Source organism: Piliocolobus tephrosceles, chromosome 19, assembly GCF_002776525.5.
Source record: "Piliocolobus tephrosceles isolate RC106 chromosome 19, ASM277652v3, whole genome shotgun sequence".
NCBI lineage: Eukaryota > Metazoa > Chordata > Mammalia > Primates > Cercopithecidae > Piliocolobus > Piliocolobus tephrosceles.
This window is the reverse complement of record NC_045452.1, coordinates 51,839,049-51,853,751: the sequence shown is the minus strand read 5'-3', so window position 1 is coordinate 51,853,751 and position 14,703 is coordinate 51,839,049. Positions and strand designations below refer to the sequence as shown.

The 14,703-nt window shown below is 38.5% G+C and overlaps 1 non-coding gene across 1 annotated transcript; it reads left to right on the top strand.

Annotated features, from left to right (window-relative positions):
• Positions 1-669: 669 nt before the first annotated feature.
• TRNAK-UUU lies at positions 670-742 on the top strand. The gene has a single exon. It is a non-coding gene; the product is annotated as a tRNA-Lys (tRNA).
• Positions 743-14,703: the final 13,961 nt, after the last annotated feature.

Genomic DNA, 14,703 nt, shown 5'->3' with positions numbered 1-14,703 from the left:
TCCTTTATTTTATCATAACTGTTGTGAGTTCAACTTTCATTATATCTAACATGTAATCTAGGAAAACCTGAAAATCAGTGTCTCTGCTCCTTTCTCCTCAATTTACATCCAGGTCATTCCATGCTACCAGAATAATTTTTCTTAAATGTCAGTTGGATGATTTATCACCCACTTGTCAAGAACACGCAAGCATTCACTATTGCTGGCTGGTTACCCTCATTCTGGCCTTCCTCAGACAGTTCAACTTATCTTTCTAGGGTCAGTCTCTCCTATTTTTTTAAATGTATACCTCAATCACTAGACCACATGTCCTCCTTGCTACTCTTTTAAGACAATGTTCATTTTGCACTGCATTTGTATTTGTTCACGTAGGCTAGCGTTTTCCTCCCACCTCATCTTCATTTTTTTGCAACTCTTCCAAGTCTCATCTCAACACCACTTCATCCATAAAGTATCTCTGATCCTCCCATTCAATACAACCTCCTGAGACATGAAACTCCAATGAACTTTGTTTGAACTATTTTAGAGCCGTTATCTTACACAATCGTGTATCCTAGTGTTTAACACACTTGTGTTATTAAACATAGATAGAGGGTTTTTCCTAGTAGCCCCTCGCAATATTTAGCCAAATTTCTCAAAAATCATATGAGCTCAAGAAATGCTGTAGGAGCCTGGATAGCTCAGTCGGTAGAGCATCAGACTTTTAATCTGAGGGCCCAGGGTTCAAGTCCCTGTTCAGGCGTCCTGTTTTGGCCAGGCGCGGTGGCTCAAGCCTATAATCCCAGCACTTTGGGAGGCCGAGACGGGTGGATCACAAGGTCAGGAGATCGAGACCATCCTGGCTAACACGGTGAAACCCCATCTCTACTAAAAATACAAAAAAAAAAAAAAAAAAAACTAGCTGGGCGAGGTGGCGGTCCCAGCTGCTCGGGAGGCTGAGGCAGGAGAATGGCATGAACCCGGGAGGCGGAGATTGCAGTGAGCTGAGATCCGGCCACTGCACTCCAGCCTGGGCGACACAGCAAGACTCCGTCTCAAAAAAAAAAAAAAAAAAAAAAAAAATGTCTGTTAGGCTGGAAGTTCGATGGATCCTAAAATAGGCATTCATATTACATTTTTGAAATTTATATTTTTAGAGAAAATATATCTTACTATTTTCTCTATTACAAAGATAGACTATGATCAATAAATACTTTAGAAAAGAAACTTTGAAGAAATAACAGAAAAGCCCTCTGAGTGTAAATCCATTTTGTAAATGATTTTGAAACGTCTTACTTTTTATATCTCATTGACATATCGAAATATTCAAAACACCATTTACCTCATTTGCTTTAACACAGTTCCACAAAATACAAGAAAAAGAAAACTCGCAATAGAAAAGAAAAACAAAATTACTGTCCTGGTTGGTACTACTTTGCTTGAAGATCCAGTGACGTTTCACCCAGGAATTTTTTCGTATTTTGTGAGTTTCACCAGCCACATAATCATAGCTTTAAACAAATGATAAACACAAACTAATACAAGGAACTAGCTGGGGATTCTTGGGACCTGCACACAGAAAATTCCCATGTTAGAATTAGACCCACTGACTGGACATCTTACTTCAGTGGATGGGTATGTATTGCTCATTCAGTAATCCTCAGCTGGCCTGTGAAGTAAGGACTCACTTGTCTTTTCAGGGCTGGGAAGAAAAGAGAGAAATTGTGATTTTGTTAAGTGCTGCAGGAAATATCCAGTCTTTTCTCTTCCTCCACTGTTTAGAAAAGAGCATGTATTAGACAGGCGCGGTGGCTCACGCCTGTAAGTAATCCCAGCACTTTGGGAGGCCGAGGCAGGCGGATCACAAGGTCAGGAGTTTGAGACCAGCCTGACCAACATGGTGAAACCCCGTCTGTACTAAAAATATAAAAATTAGCTGGGCGTGGTGACATGCACCTGTAATCCCAGCTACTCAGGCAGCTGAGGCAGGAGAATCTCTTGAACCCAGGAGGCAGAGGTTTCAGTGAGCTGAGATGGCACCATTGCACTCCAGCCTGGGTGACAGAGTGAGACTGTCTCAGAAAAAAAAAAAAAAAGCATGTATTGAAACTTAGTGAGATGAGGTTAAATATCAAAAAGACAGGTCATCTCAATATTTTTTGTCTGATGCAAGAGGTAGAGCTTCAAAAACTTTCTCAGTGGTAAAAAATGATTTACTATCCCATTATTATTATTTTTTCTGTTTTTATGTCAGTGAAATACAATCTTTGTTTGTTACTGAGTCAGTGTAGACGGGTAGCTTAACACATAAATACCGTAAGGCATATTAGATAGCACCACTGATACCACTAATGTCATTATGTAGGTGGGCATGGAGTAGTCAGTGGCTTCCAAGTAGTGGGAGGCGAGACTCTGCCTTCCATCCCCTATCTTGGCACAATATAAACCCAAAAGGGATATCTGGCAATGTCTGGAGGAAGTTGTGGCTGTTACAACTGGGGCAATACTAATTAATTCTAGAGGTAGAAGCCAGAGATGCTGTTAAATATCCTACAATGCACAGTTACCCAACACAAGGATTTTTAGGCCCCAGGTTAATAATGTTAATAATGACACACAAAATTGTCATATGCAACAAGGATTTTAGAATTAGACTGTCAAAAGGCTCACCCCACCTAAACCTCCAGCTCTACTACATTATTCCTGTGTATAATTCCTGTGTATAACAGGAATAATGTATTTGGACAATGTATTCAACTTCCCAAGGCATCCTTTTCAAAATCTAGAAAATGAGGAAAATTATATCCCAAAGTCTGTTTTGATAACTAAGTTGAGCAATTAAATTTGTATTTAATGCATTTAGTACAATTCCTGGAACATAGTAAAAGTTCAATAATGCCATTTAAAAATGATATATGCCATAGTCTGAATGATTGTGTTGCTCCAAAATTCATACATTGAAATTCTAACCCCTACAATGATAGCATTAGGAGGTGGGGCCTTTGGGAGCCAGAAAATTAGCTTGAAAGCAGATTAGAGACAAGTGGCGGGGTGGACCAAATGTGACTGGGCAATCTCATGAATAGGATTTGTGGCCTTATAAAAGAGGTCCCAGAGAGATGCCTCTCCCCTTCCACTATGTGAGGAATAGCAAGAAGGTATTGTCTATGAACCAGAAAGCAGATCCTGAGCAGACACTGAATCTGCCAGCAGCTTAATCTGAGACTTCCCAGCCTCCAGAACAGTGAGAAATACATTTCTGTTGTTTATAAGCTATCCAGTTTGTGGTATTTTTTATAGCAGTCTAAATGAACTAAGACATTATGCTTTTAAATGATTTAGATATTTATGGTAGGATTCCTATAATTGCATATCTTGACATTGTATTTCCTGAATAACTGTGTATAATATAAAAATCAAAGTACTACACTCATCTGCCAGCCAAGCTGGGTTTGTCTGACTCATTCTTTGGTCCTTCACCTCCTTCTTGATTTGGGGGGACATTCTTCTATGCAATTCGGGTTTTTCCTATAACCAGGTCTTAGTTTTAATTTGGTCCACTCTGACTGCTATGCTATCTGGTGTGTGATTTCAATGAATAAATTCTAAGAAAGGTAAATGCATATTCATCATTTTTTTAAGTAAATTTGCAAAATATAACTTTTGATTTTCAAGTTGAACTAAAAGATGTAAAATTTAAAACAACAGAAATGACACAAACGCATGTAGCAAAATATCTGAGCCTCCTAAAACAAAACCAAATAAAAATATGCATTCTCTAAAATTTTACGTATTTCTCTGACTTCCTTATCCTCTACTCCAGTGGTATAAAATTTCATTTAGCACCCGTTGGGGTGCTCTTGGCACTAAAATATCACTATTGCCAAAGTCCTTTCTTATTTTCTAGGGCAGAACCAATCAGACATTTCTAAAGCTACCTCCCTTCGAACTTCATTATGACCTCCTCAGCTCTCTAGGTGGGGTTTATCTTGCCTCTCTGGAAGTAAATTCTCTCACCTTAGCTAACATGGCAACTTAGCAACTACACCCCCGATGTGGGCTTTTCCTGTTTTGGCTGTTAATATAGGAGGTAATTATCTGATATGGTTGTCTTTGAGTACCCCCCGCCAAATCTCATCTTAAATTGTAGCTCCCACAATTCCCATGTATTGTGGGAGGGACCTGGTGGGAGATAACTGAATTATGGGGGTGGTCTTCTCCATACTATTCTCTTGGTAGTAAGTAAATCTCACGCGATCTGATGGTTATATAAGGGGTTTATGTTTTTTGCTTCTCTCTCATTCTCTCTTGCAGCTGCCATATAAGAAGTGCCTTTCACCTTCCACCATGATTGTGAGGCCTCCCCAGTCACATGGAACTGTGAGTCCATTAAATCTTTTTTTTTTTTCCCCATCTCAGGCCTGCCTTTATCAGCAGCATGAAAATGGACTAATACATTATCCTTGACCCAAAGTTTTATCACATTCCTCATCCAAAATTTTATCAGTAACACTCCCCTTTTCTGTTATCACTACATACATAATCCTGACACAAACAGAGAGATTCGCCATTATTTGAAATCATATGAGAAATGTTTAATGTTTCTGAACCATGCTTAGAAAGAAAAACTGTCAACATTTAATACATACATCCATAATGTGAACAGAGTACTCAGTCTGTACTGGGGTAGAGGGTAAAAGAGTAAGAGGAAATCCTGGGCCCTGCTCTTGAATTCCAAAGCTTTGAATTAAAGTGATAGGAAATGTACACCAATGAGAACAACGCGGATGTTGTATGGTTGTTTCTCTCTTTTTTTTTTTTTTTTTTGAGACGGAGTCTCGCTCTGTCGCCTAGGTTGGAGTGCAGTGGCCAGATCTCAGCTCACTGCAAGATCCGCCTCCCAGGTTTATGCCATTCTCCTGCCTCAGCCTCCCGAGTAGCTGGGACTACAGGTGCCCGCCACCTCGCCCGGCTAGTTTTTTGTATTTTTTTAGTAGAGACGGGGTTTCACCGTGTTAGCCAGGATGGTCTCGACCTCCTGACCTCGTGATCCACCTATCTCGGCCTCCCAAAGTGCTGGGATTACAGGCTTGAGCCACCGCGTCCGGCCGTATGGTTATTTCTTGTGGTAGTGAGAGTAGTTTCAAAACTGGGAGTTGCTATCATAAGCATTATGATAATATGTGAAACCAGCTATACAAGAACCCAAAATATGAAGTCATATACTCAGGGGTGTCAAGGACCACAGATGAATGAGAAAATAATTCATAGGGGAAGTTGGCCTTAGCAGACGTATTTATACATGGTTGAGGCAAGAAAGTTTGGTGCCGAAGGGCTCCTGTCCATGGCAGGGTTACTATTCTACCCCTAAGGCAGCCTGGGCTCTCCATCTTCCCTGCCTGGGTTAGTGCAACATGAAAGGTACAAAAATTAGAAACAGAGCTGGGTGAGATCTTGGTATAGATGGGGAAAAAGTAACTTTTTAATGTTTGAAGTTTAGAATATGGCTGGAAGTAGAAAGGAAATTGAAGTAAGCTAGTAGTGAAAAAGTGAAGTAGACAATTGACAAAGTGATAACTAGGAGTTTTTTTTTCATTTGTTGAAGGTTTTTATATTATACTGTGCCTGATATGATCAAAATGTTTGAAGGAAGACTTCCAGATCTGTGAGTTGATGCTGTTTATGCTGTCATTAAGAATATCTATTCCAACATACAGATTAAGATAAAAGAATAAAGTAGCTTGGATGTTTTAGAGTTTCTTCAAAATGAGAAAAGTAACGATTTTATATAAGGGGTGCTGAAACACCAGAAATACACATAGGTGAGTTGTGGGAAGTAGAAAAACTACAATCAAAGAAAATTCCTGAAGGGTATTTTTGGGGGGAGTCGTGGTAATAATAACATATTTTGATGTATTTTTCTAGCATCTGCAAAGTCAGTTTTACTCTTCTTAAATTCTTTAAATTCTCCTTTTAGTCTCCTTAACTTGACCCTTCTGTATGTGTGAGTCTAATCCTGACAAATCAACTCACATGAAACCATTTCACAGAGTCTCTGGCTGAATGGAGCCTGTAACCAGTAACAATTTTCCTACCTCTCAGTTTGAACACATGCCTCATTCATTCCATAAAGGACCCTCTGTCTGACAGGCACTGCTTTAGGCACTCGGGATATGTGAATGCATGAGTATACAAAACTGAAAAACAAACAAACACGCAAAAAGACCAAAGCAACCTTGACTTCACAAAGTTTGTGTGCTAGTGAGGGGTGGCCACAATAAACTACAAGAAAGTCGAATTATGCCGGGCGCGGTGGCTCAAGCCTGTAATCCCAGCACTTTGGGAGGCCGAGACGGGCGGATCACGAGGTCAGGAGATCGAGACCATCCTGGCTAACATGGTGAAACCCCGTCTCTACTAAAAAATACAAAAAACTAGCCGGGCGTGGCGGCGGGCGCCTGTAGTCCCAGCTACCCGGAAGGCTGAGGCAGGAGAACGGCATAAACCCGGGAGGCGGAGCTTGCAGTGAGCTGAGATCCGGCCACTGCACTCCAGCCTGGGCGACAGAGCCAGGCTCCGTCTCAAAAAAAAAAAAAAAAAAAAAAAAAAGTCGAATTATATAGCAACTTAGAAAATGATAAAGACTGTAGAAAAATCGAAATAGCAAAGGAAATTGGGTACAAGGGCTGGAGAGAGGGTTGGAATTTCAAATGGTGTGGTCCCAATAGGTCTTATAGCAGTGATCTTTAAGTAAAACTTAGCACATTTTATGGACTGCCAAATATATTTTAGCTGCACGGAATACATAGTGAAGAAAATAGTCTAAGACTCCACTGTTTAAATTCTAGTGTGGGGGGTGGGGGAGCAGTCAATAACAGTAAAGAATTATGTAATGTATCAGGTAATGGGAATGTCAAGAGGATAGTGATCAGAATGAGGTGCTCTGTCTGGTAATGTGGACTGTGAGGCTTTTTATAAGGTGGGTTTTGAGCAACAAAACCTAATTCATATAATTCCTCAGCATGGGACCCGTAGAAATAGAAATTAGATACTCCAGCAATTCATATGTTCTAACACTTCATTGGGGAAAGCAATCCCAAGGATGGGGGTTGAAGATGAATGGAGGTAAGGTAGGAAAGGAGAGCAAGGGAATACAAATGGTTGTCTCTGATCTGGCTGCCACTTGTGATAAGAGAACAGCAGGGTATAAATCTTTTAGGAACATTTTCTAAGATGCTGGCATTCCTGGGCTCTCCACTGGGAAAGAAGGGGCAAGCACTCATGTGCTGGTCAAGGGTCTCCTTTGTGAAAGTTGCACCCTACAGGGCGTTCACTTCCCAGCACTTCTGGGCTGCTCTTGTGCAGGTTCTGAGCTGGTCCCTGGTGTATCAAGCCTTAGCTACACCAGAGAAACTCTTGGGTAGAAAATAAGAGGATTCCATGGAGTATAGGCATGATGTAACACACTGTGCATGGTGCCCATGTGAAGTTGAGAGGTAAACTTGCAAGCTCCATGGCCTCAAAGGTGGCTGAGTGGCCTGTGGTGCAAAAGTCCCCCGGTGAATGAAGCTTAGCAGACCTGATGCAGTGCACAAGAGGAAAAGCGCTTTACAGACATTAACTAATTTAATGCCAATAACAATCCTATGCTGTCAATGCTATTTTCATCTCCATTTAACAGAAGAAGAACCTAAAGCATAAAGATCTTAAATAACTTGCCTAGAGTCACACAACTAGTGGGTGTCAGAATTTAAACAGGCCTTTGGCCTCCAAAAACATGCTCCTTAACCTTGCGAGCACCAATCTTACTCCACAAGCTCAATTGTTTTTAATTAATGGTGAAAACATTCTCTTAAATATTTTAATAGTTTTCTGTAAATTATGATTTCCAGTATTGCTTCATTTATCACAGAATCAGTTCATTTTAACTAAATTCTAAAGTAATGATATTTAATAGTCATAGAAAGAATCACTGAGAAAGCAGTAAGGAATGGAAGAGGAAAATGTGCATAAATAGTACCTAAAAGGGAGCCTATTTTTATTTGATTTGATTTATTTTTTGAAAGGAAAGAGGACTTTCACCTAAATACATTTTCTGATATGTTATTTCCACTCCATCAGATGAAGAAAACTGAATTAAAAATTTTGAATTACTACAGTGGGTTATCTTGATGTAACTGTTAAAATTATCTATTTCAGTCTGTATGTTAAAGTAAAAGGAAAACATAGTATACAAAGGGGTTTGAATATCTTTTGTATATTATGAACAATTTGAACTCCATTTGCTTTGAGTGTTTCAGTTCCAACCACCAGTTATCTGAGGAATGATAGAAAGAACAGACTTAAATTCAACACGTCAGTATGAAATTCTGCAGCCCTGGTAGAGAGGATGAAAGAACAATTGGTAATAGGTTCTGTTATCTTCTCAGTCTCTGTTCTGTTTGGGGATATTATCCATTTAAGTGAAGTCATTCCAAAGCACTGAGAACAAAATGTCTCTAATTTCACTCATTTTGAGAGACATTTGATTAACATTTTACATATGCATGTATATCACACAGACACACACACTCACACACACACAGCCCTTCACAATTGTGTGTAGAACTTAGGGTTTCTCTCCCAATATTAGCCTAGTCTGCATAGCCAGCAACTTTCTTCTCTGGAGGAGGGTTGTAAAAGGATAATTTAAAAGTGCTTTTTCTAATGGAGAAGTGAATCAGACAAAGTAATTGTAAACAAGATGTGCCATTTTTCTTGACGAAATATCTATGACAGTCCTGGTTTAACTCGTCTTTTTGATTCAGTCTTGACGTGGTTTGCCCTCTTGTTTGTACTCAGCACTTTGTACAAAGAGAAATCAGCACCTTTTCAAAAGCAACAAGAAAAGTGGTAGTTACAATATGTTGGCCTTCATTTTTACTGTTGATTAAATGTGATTGTGGTTTCTTTCCTACTGAAGAACACCTAAATTCTGTCTCCCAAATAAAACAGAGAAGGATGTGTCTTTCTGTGCAATGTCACTTTTGGATCAATGAACATTAGTTATGCTGTTTATTTCATCCAGAGGAACCAGAGATAAAATGTCACCCACAGACTTGATTTCTTGTCCCATAGACCCATGCTTTATCAGAATAGACACGTAGCTGACAAGGGCAATTTTTAAAATAAGTTCTAAAGGAGAAACTTTCCTGAAGTTTTACATTTACTTCTGCTTTTAAAATTACTAGCTAATGTCAAAGATGCTGAACTTTTATCTAGCCACTTCAATTGAAACGGTTGGTGTCAAGAAAACTACTGATTTTAGTCAATGAACAATGTTCACACAATAAAATAATAGAGAAAAAAATGATACTTGGGGAAAATAAAAATTAGTTTACTTCTGGTCCTTTTGTTCATAAAACAGTATAATTAAACTCAGTAAGTTAAAAGTAGCATAATTAAGAACTACATGAGAGCCATAAAAATATTTGCATATTCATTCGGAAGTTCTAACCACTGAATTCTGTGTTATTTTGTGGGACATAGCAGTTTCTTAAGATTTTCATATTCAAGTTGTAGCAATGATTAATATCTTCTCATGAACATACTGACATCAGTTACTCTTTCCATATCCCCTAGAAGAGTTGTCACATCGGGTAGATTCTATTGGATAAATAATTCACAATGCTGTCTTCTTTCATCAGTGACGCTCCCCTCATTTAACTAATGACCATTTATCCTTACCCTTTATCTCATTATCTCCTAATAGATTATCTGTCCTCCACAACATTACCAAGGTTGATTTATTGGCACACAGATTTGTTGATTTCAGTGGCTCACTATCACCTACAGGAGAAGCCAGAATGCCTACAAGCCTCCCTCCATGTCTTAACCTCCCTTATCACTACCTGGTACCTGGCAACACACACATACTACAGATTTCCTGAACACCTCAAGCCCTTGATCTTCTGTGCCTTAGCTCTTTCTCTCCCTTCTATTAGGAATACACTCCCCCTGCTCTTTCTGCCTCTCAACATTCTTACCCTTCACTGTATATACCATTGGCCTCTGAATGTTTTCTGGTCTCCCTAAAGAATCAGTCGTGAACTTTTATGTGCTTCTGTAGAACATGCTCTACTTCTCTGTGGTGTGTGGGCCATGTAAACTACTTGAGGTTGTCAGTGACTCATTCATTCACTCAGCTTCTAATTAACAACAACTCACTTTGTGCCAGGCACTCTGCTTCATGCCGCGTATGCAGCCTGTGAATACGTCAAACACAGTCTCTCCATTATCAAGGACAAGTGGATCTCAATCTCAGCATCCATACTGACCTCTTAGAACACTTAACAAAAGTGCAGATTCCTGAGCTACACCACCCAGATATTTTGACCCAGAAGCTTAGAGTGTAATGCAACAATATGCTCTAGGGGATGATGATCGATTTGGCTCACTTATATGGTGTGAGAGACAATACGGTACACTTTGTACTCTATTAGGCAAAAGAGATAACTTTTAACTTCCATTCTATTTGATTCTTCTAATTTTGTAAACTCCTGTATTCACAGCAGGCAAGCTAGTGCTTGGTCCTTTTTATGTGCTCAGTAAATATTTTCGAATGGATGTATGACTCTCTTATAGAATTTACAATCTAGTGAAGAATATGGAAGATTACAAAGGCACTTCTAATACTACATGCCATGGTTCAGGAATGATGGTGCTGTCCTAGAAGAGGATATCCAATTATGGTTTTTCAATTAGAAAGTCTTCTCAGGAGAAGAGATAGGGCAACTGCTACCCAAAGGATAAGTATGTTACCGATAAAATAGTTGATATGGAAGAATGCCAGGCAAAAAGAAGTGCCGGCTCAGTGTGTGAAGAGCATGACCTACTGATAGTGAAAAGGTGAGGTGTCTGTAATATATTATATTATAACTGTATTATGATACAGTTATAATAAATGTGTGCCAAATGCACAAATGTGCATTGTTAATCTATGTGTTAGATATCCCACACAATAGCTGGCAAATGGGAGGTACTAAATAACTACTTATTAAATGAATAAACACTGTTCTCTCATAATCACTACATTTTAAATGAGATTGTAATTGCTATTTTCTAAAACAAATATGCACAAAAAAGCACATATTTCTTCATTTTCTCTCAATGTGTCTTCTCGCACATTTGAATGCCTCCAAGACCAGTTTTGCTATAAAGGAATGTTTACAATTAAAACAATAATACTTTTGTTCTTAACTTATTTTTGTCATTCTATGGCAAAAACAACTTTTCTGGTTATCAGCTCTCCAGAAAATTCCATTTTAATTGTAATGTATTGTTTATTGTAAAAGAGATTTGGAATTTTTTCTGAATTAGTTAATTAAAGATATGTGATCTAGTTGAGATGACAGTATTTTTTTCCTTTTATGTACTATTGGGAACTTCTAATAACTATTATTTAAATTATGTCATTATATACACTCACTAAATTACCAAATTGTAAATTCAAAGTCCGTGTTCTAGAACTGCCAGGCATTCTACTAGGAAGAATAAATATTAACAGTGATTTTCTTTGGTAAGTCAATTCCTATGTTGCTGCCCAGCAATGCAAAACACTTACTTCCTCTAGTGGCTAGTCATGTTGCCTACAAAAGAAGAATTTCTTTTTCTTCTGGGCTTTTAGATATTATCCAAGAAAAAAAGTACAATTTTAAAAAAGTACTCTTCTTAATTAAAAAAAAAGCTTTGAAATCAGTAGAAGATTCTATAAAAGTATAAAAGAGAAACTGTTATTATTATTTTTAAGAGTAAAATAAAGTACTACAGCCTGTCATGAGTGTAAAATTAATGAGTCAAATATGTTTCAGTCCTACACAGTCCTTGACACATAGTAGACATATATAATTTATCTCCCTAGTTAGAGGTTTATATAGAGTGGGGTTTCCAATATTTATTAAAATTGTAGGGCTAAGGGGGCATTTTATCAGATTCAATATAATAACACAATGTGATACTAAGATACGAATGACAAATAACTCAGAATAATCCAATTAAGAATTCTGAAAAATACAGCTGTGTGTATCAGAATTAACAAAATACCAAAATGATATTTCAAAAATGAGGAAAGCATGAATTTTTCAATAAGTGGAATGGTGAAAATTAAGTATACACTTGGGAGGACATGACAGGAAAGATATATCCCTATTTCACAACTTTTACACAAAATAAAGTCCAATTGGATTAAAGATCTAAACATAAAACTGAAACCATATGCAAACTTACAGGTCTTACTTAATATGATACCAAAGACTGAACTGAAAAAGGATTGTAGTTCAACAGATTTAAATGTTTAAAAATGTTTGCTTATCAAACCATATCAAATCAAGTAAGAAAGCAAAAGACAAGAACAGGAAAAATTTTGCAAAGTGTACAAATAGTCAATATCTTTAATATAAATAACTCCTTTTTATGAATTATTTAGGAAAGTGCAAGTCATCCACTAAGTCGGGTAAAGAAACTGAACTAGTAAATAACAGGAAGAAATAAAAAATCAATGTGGCTAATCATCTTAGTTCTTTGCATTATGTTTATGAATTATATTACAATGAGGTCACTGAAGATTAAAACAGAAGACATTTTCCATTGTTATTAAGACCGAGGACAAAGGAGTACTCAAGGGTAACAAGTTAATGAAAGAACAAATTGTCTCAATTTTTAAGTTAATGAGAGAATAAATTGTTTCAATTTTCAAGTTAATGAAGTAATAAATTGTTTCAATAGTCTTCAATCATACAATACTGCAGTCAGTAAAATATTATCTATTTTTAGAACACTGACAGAGAACAATGTCTTGGACATATTTTTAAGACAAAACCCTCGAACAACGTAGGTTTGAACTGCACAGCTCCACTTATACATGGATTTTTTTCTACCTCTGCCACCCTTGATACGGCAAGATCAACTGCTCCATTTTCTGCCTCCTCCTCAGCCTACTCAATATGAAGTCGATGAGGATGAAGACATTTATGATGATCCACTTCCACGTGATGAATAGTAAATATATTTTCTCCTCCTCGTGATTTTTTCAATGACATTTTTCTCTTAGCTTACTTTAATGTAAGAATACAATATATAATACACACAACATACAAAATATATGTTAATCAACTGTTTATGTTACCAATAGGCTTCCAGTCAACAGTAGACTATTAGTAGTTAGGTTTTGGGGTAGTCAAAACTTATACATAAATTTCTGACTATATGGGGGTTTGGTATTCCTAATCCTCATGTTGTTCAAGAGCAAAGCATATAAGGCATCTATATAGTTACTATAGCTATTGTCTTAGTTCATTTTGTGCTTCTCAGACAGAATTTCACAAACTGGGAAATTTAAGAGAAATGTGTATCTTCACAGTGTTCTGGAGGCTGGGAAGTCGAAGATACAGGTGCCAGCAGGTTCATTTGTCTGATGAAGGTCTGGTCTCTGCTTCCAAGATGGCACCTTGAATGCTGTGTCTTTTGAAAGTGGGGGAATGTTATATCCCCACATAGCAGAAGGCAGGAGGGCAAAAAGCGAAAAAAGGCAAACTCCTTTCCCTAAACCCTTCTATAATGGAATTAACCTTCTTATTAGCAAAGAGCCCTCTTGAGCTAAACACTTCACAAAAGGCCCTATCTCCCAACACTTGCATTAGGGATTGTTTCCAACACATGAATTTTGGGGGACTCATTTTGACCATAGCATTCCAACCTTGGCCCTTCAAATTGATGTTCTTTTCAAATACAAAGCACGGCTATTCCATCTCAATACCCCAGAAAGGCATTCTAGTGCCAACTTAAAAATCTGAAGTCTGGAGTCTTAAGTAAATCAGTTATGGGTGAGGCTCAATGCATGGTTCATTCTGAGGCAAATTTCCCTTCGGCTGTGAGCCTGTGACATCAAACAAGTTACATGATTCTAAAATGCAATGGTGGGGCAGACACAGGACAGACATTTCCATTCTGAAAGGGAGAGATAAGCAAGAAGAAGTAACAAGTCCCAATTAAGTCCAACACCCAACAGGGCAAACAATCTTAAACCTCAAAGCTTTGGAGTAATCTATGTTGACTCCATGTCCTGCTGCTTGGACATGCTAGGGTGAGGGTTGGGTCTTTTAGGCTCCTAGCAGCTCTGCTTCCATGGCTTTGCTAGGCATAGCCCATGCTTCAGCACTTGTGCACTGAAGCCATGTCGCTGTGACTTATTAGCTGGTATCGCATGCAGGTGGCTCTACCGTTCTGGGGTCTTGGAGGTGGCCCTACCCCATGGCTCCACTAAGCATTGACCTAGTGGGACTCTCTGTGGCAGCTCAGCCTCTGCACAGGTCTCTGCCCAGACCTCGAGGCTGTCTGCAATGACCTCTGAAATTTAGGAGAAGGAAGCCATACTTCCACTGCTTTTGTAGTCTACACACCTGCAGAATTAGCAGCTTGTGCATGATGCTAAGGCTCATCGCTGTGCCCTCCAGAGTGGCAGCCTAAGTTACACCTACACTCACTGCAGCCACAGTTGGGGTGGTTAAGGAGAGCTGCACCAGAATGCAGAGAGCAGAGATCTGAGGCAGCCTGGGCAAGTGAGTTCTCCTGCACGGGATCTCTGAAATGCCTTTTGGATCATTCTTTCATTGTCTTGATGAATAGCACCTGGCTTCCTCCTAGCCATGCTAATCTCCTTATTACAATGTATCTTGGCCACATCCTTGG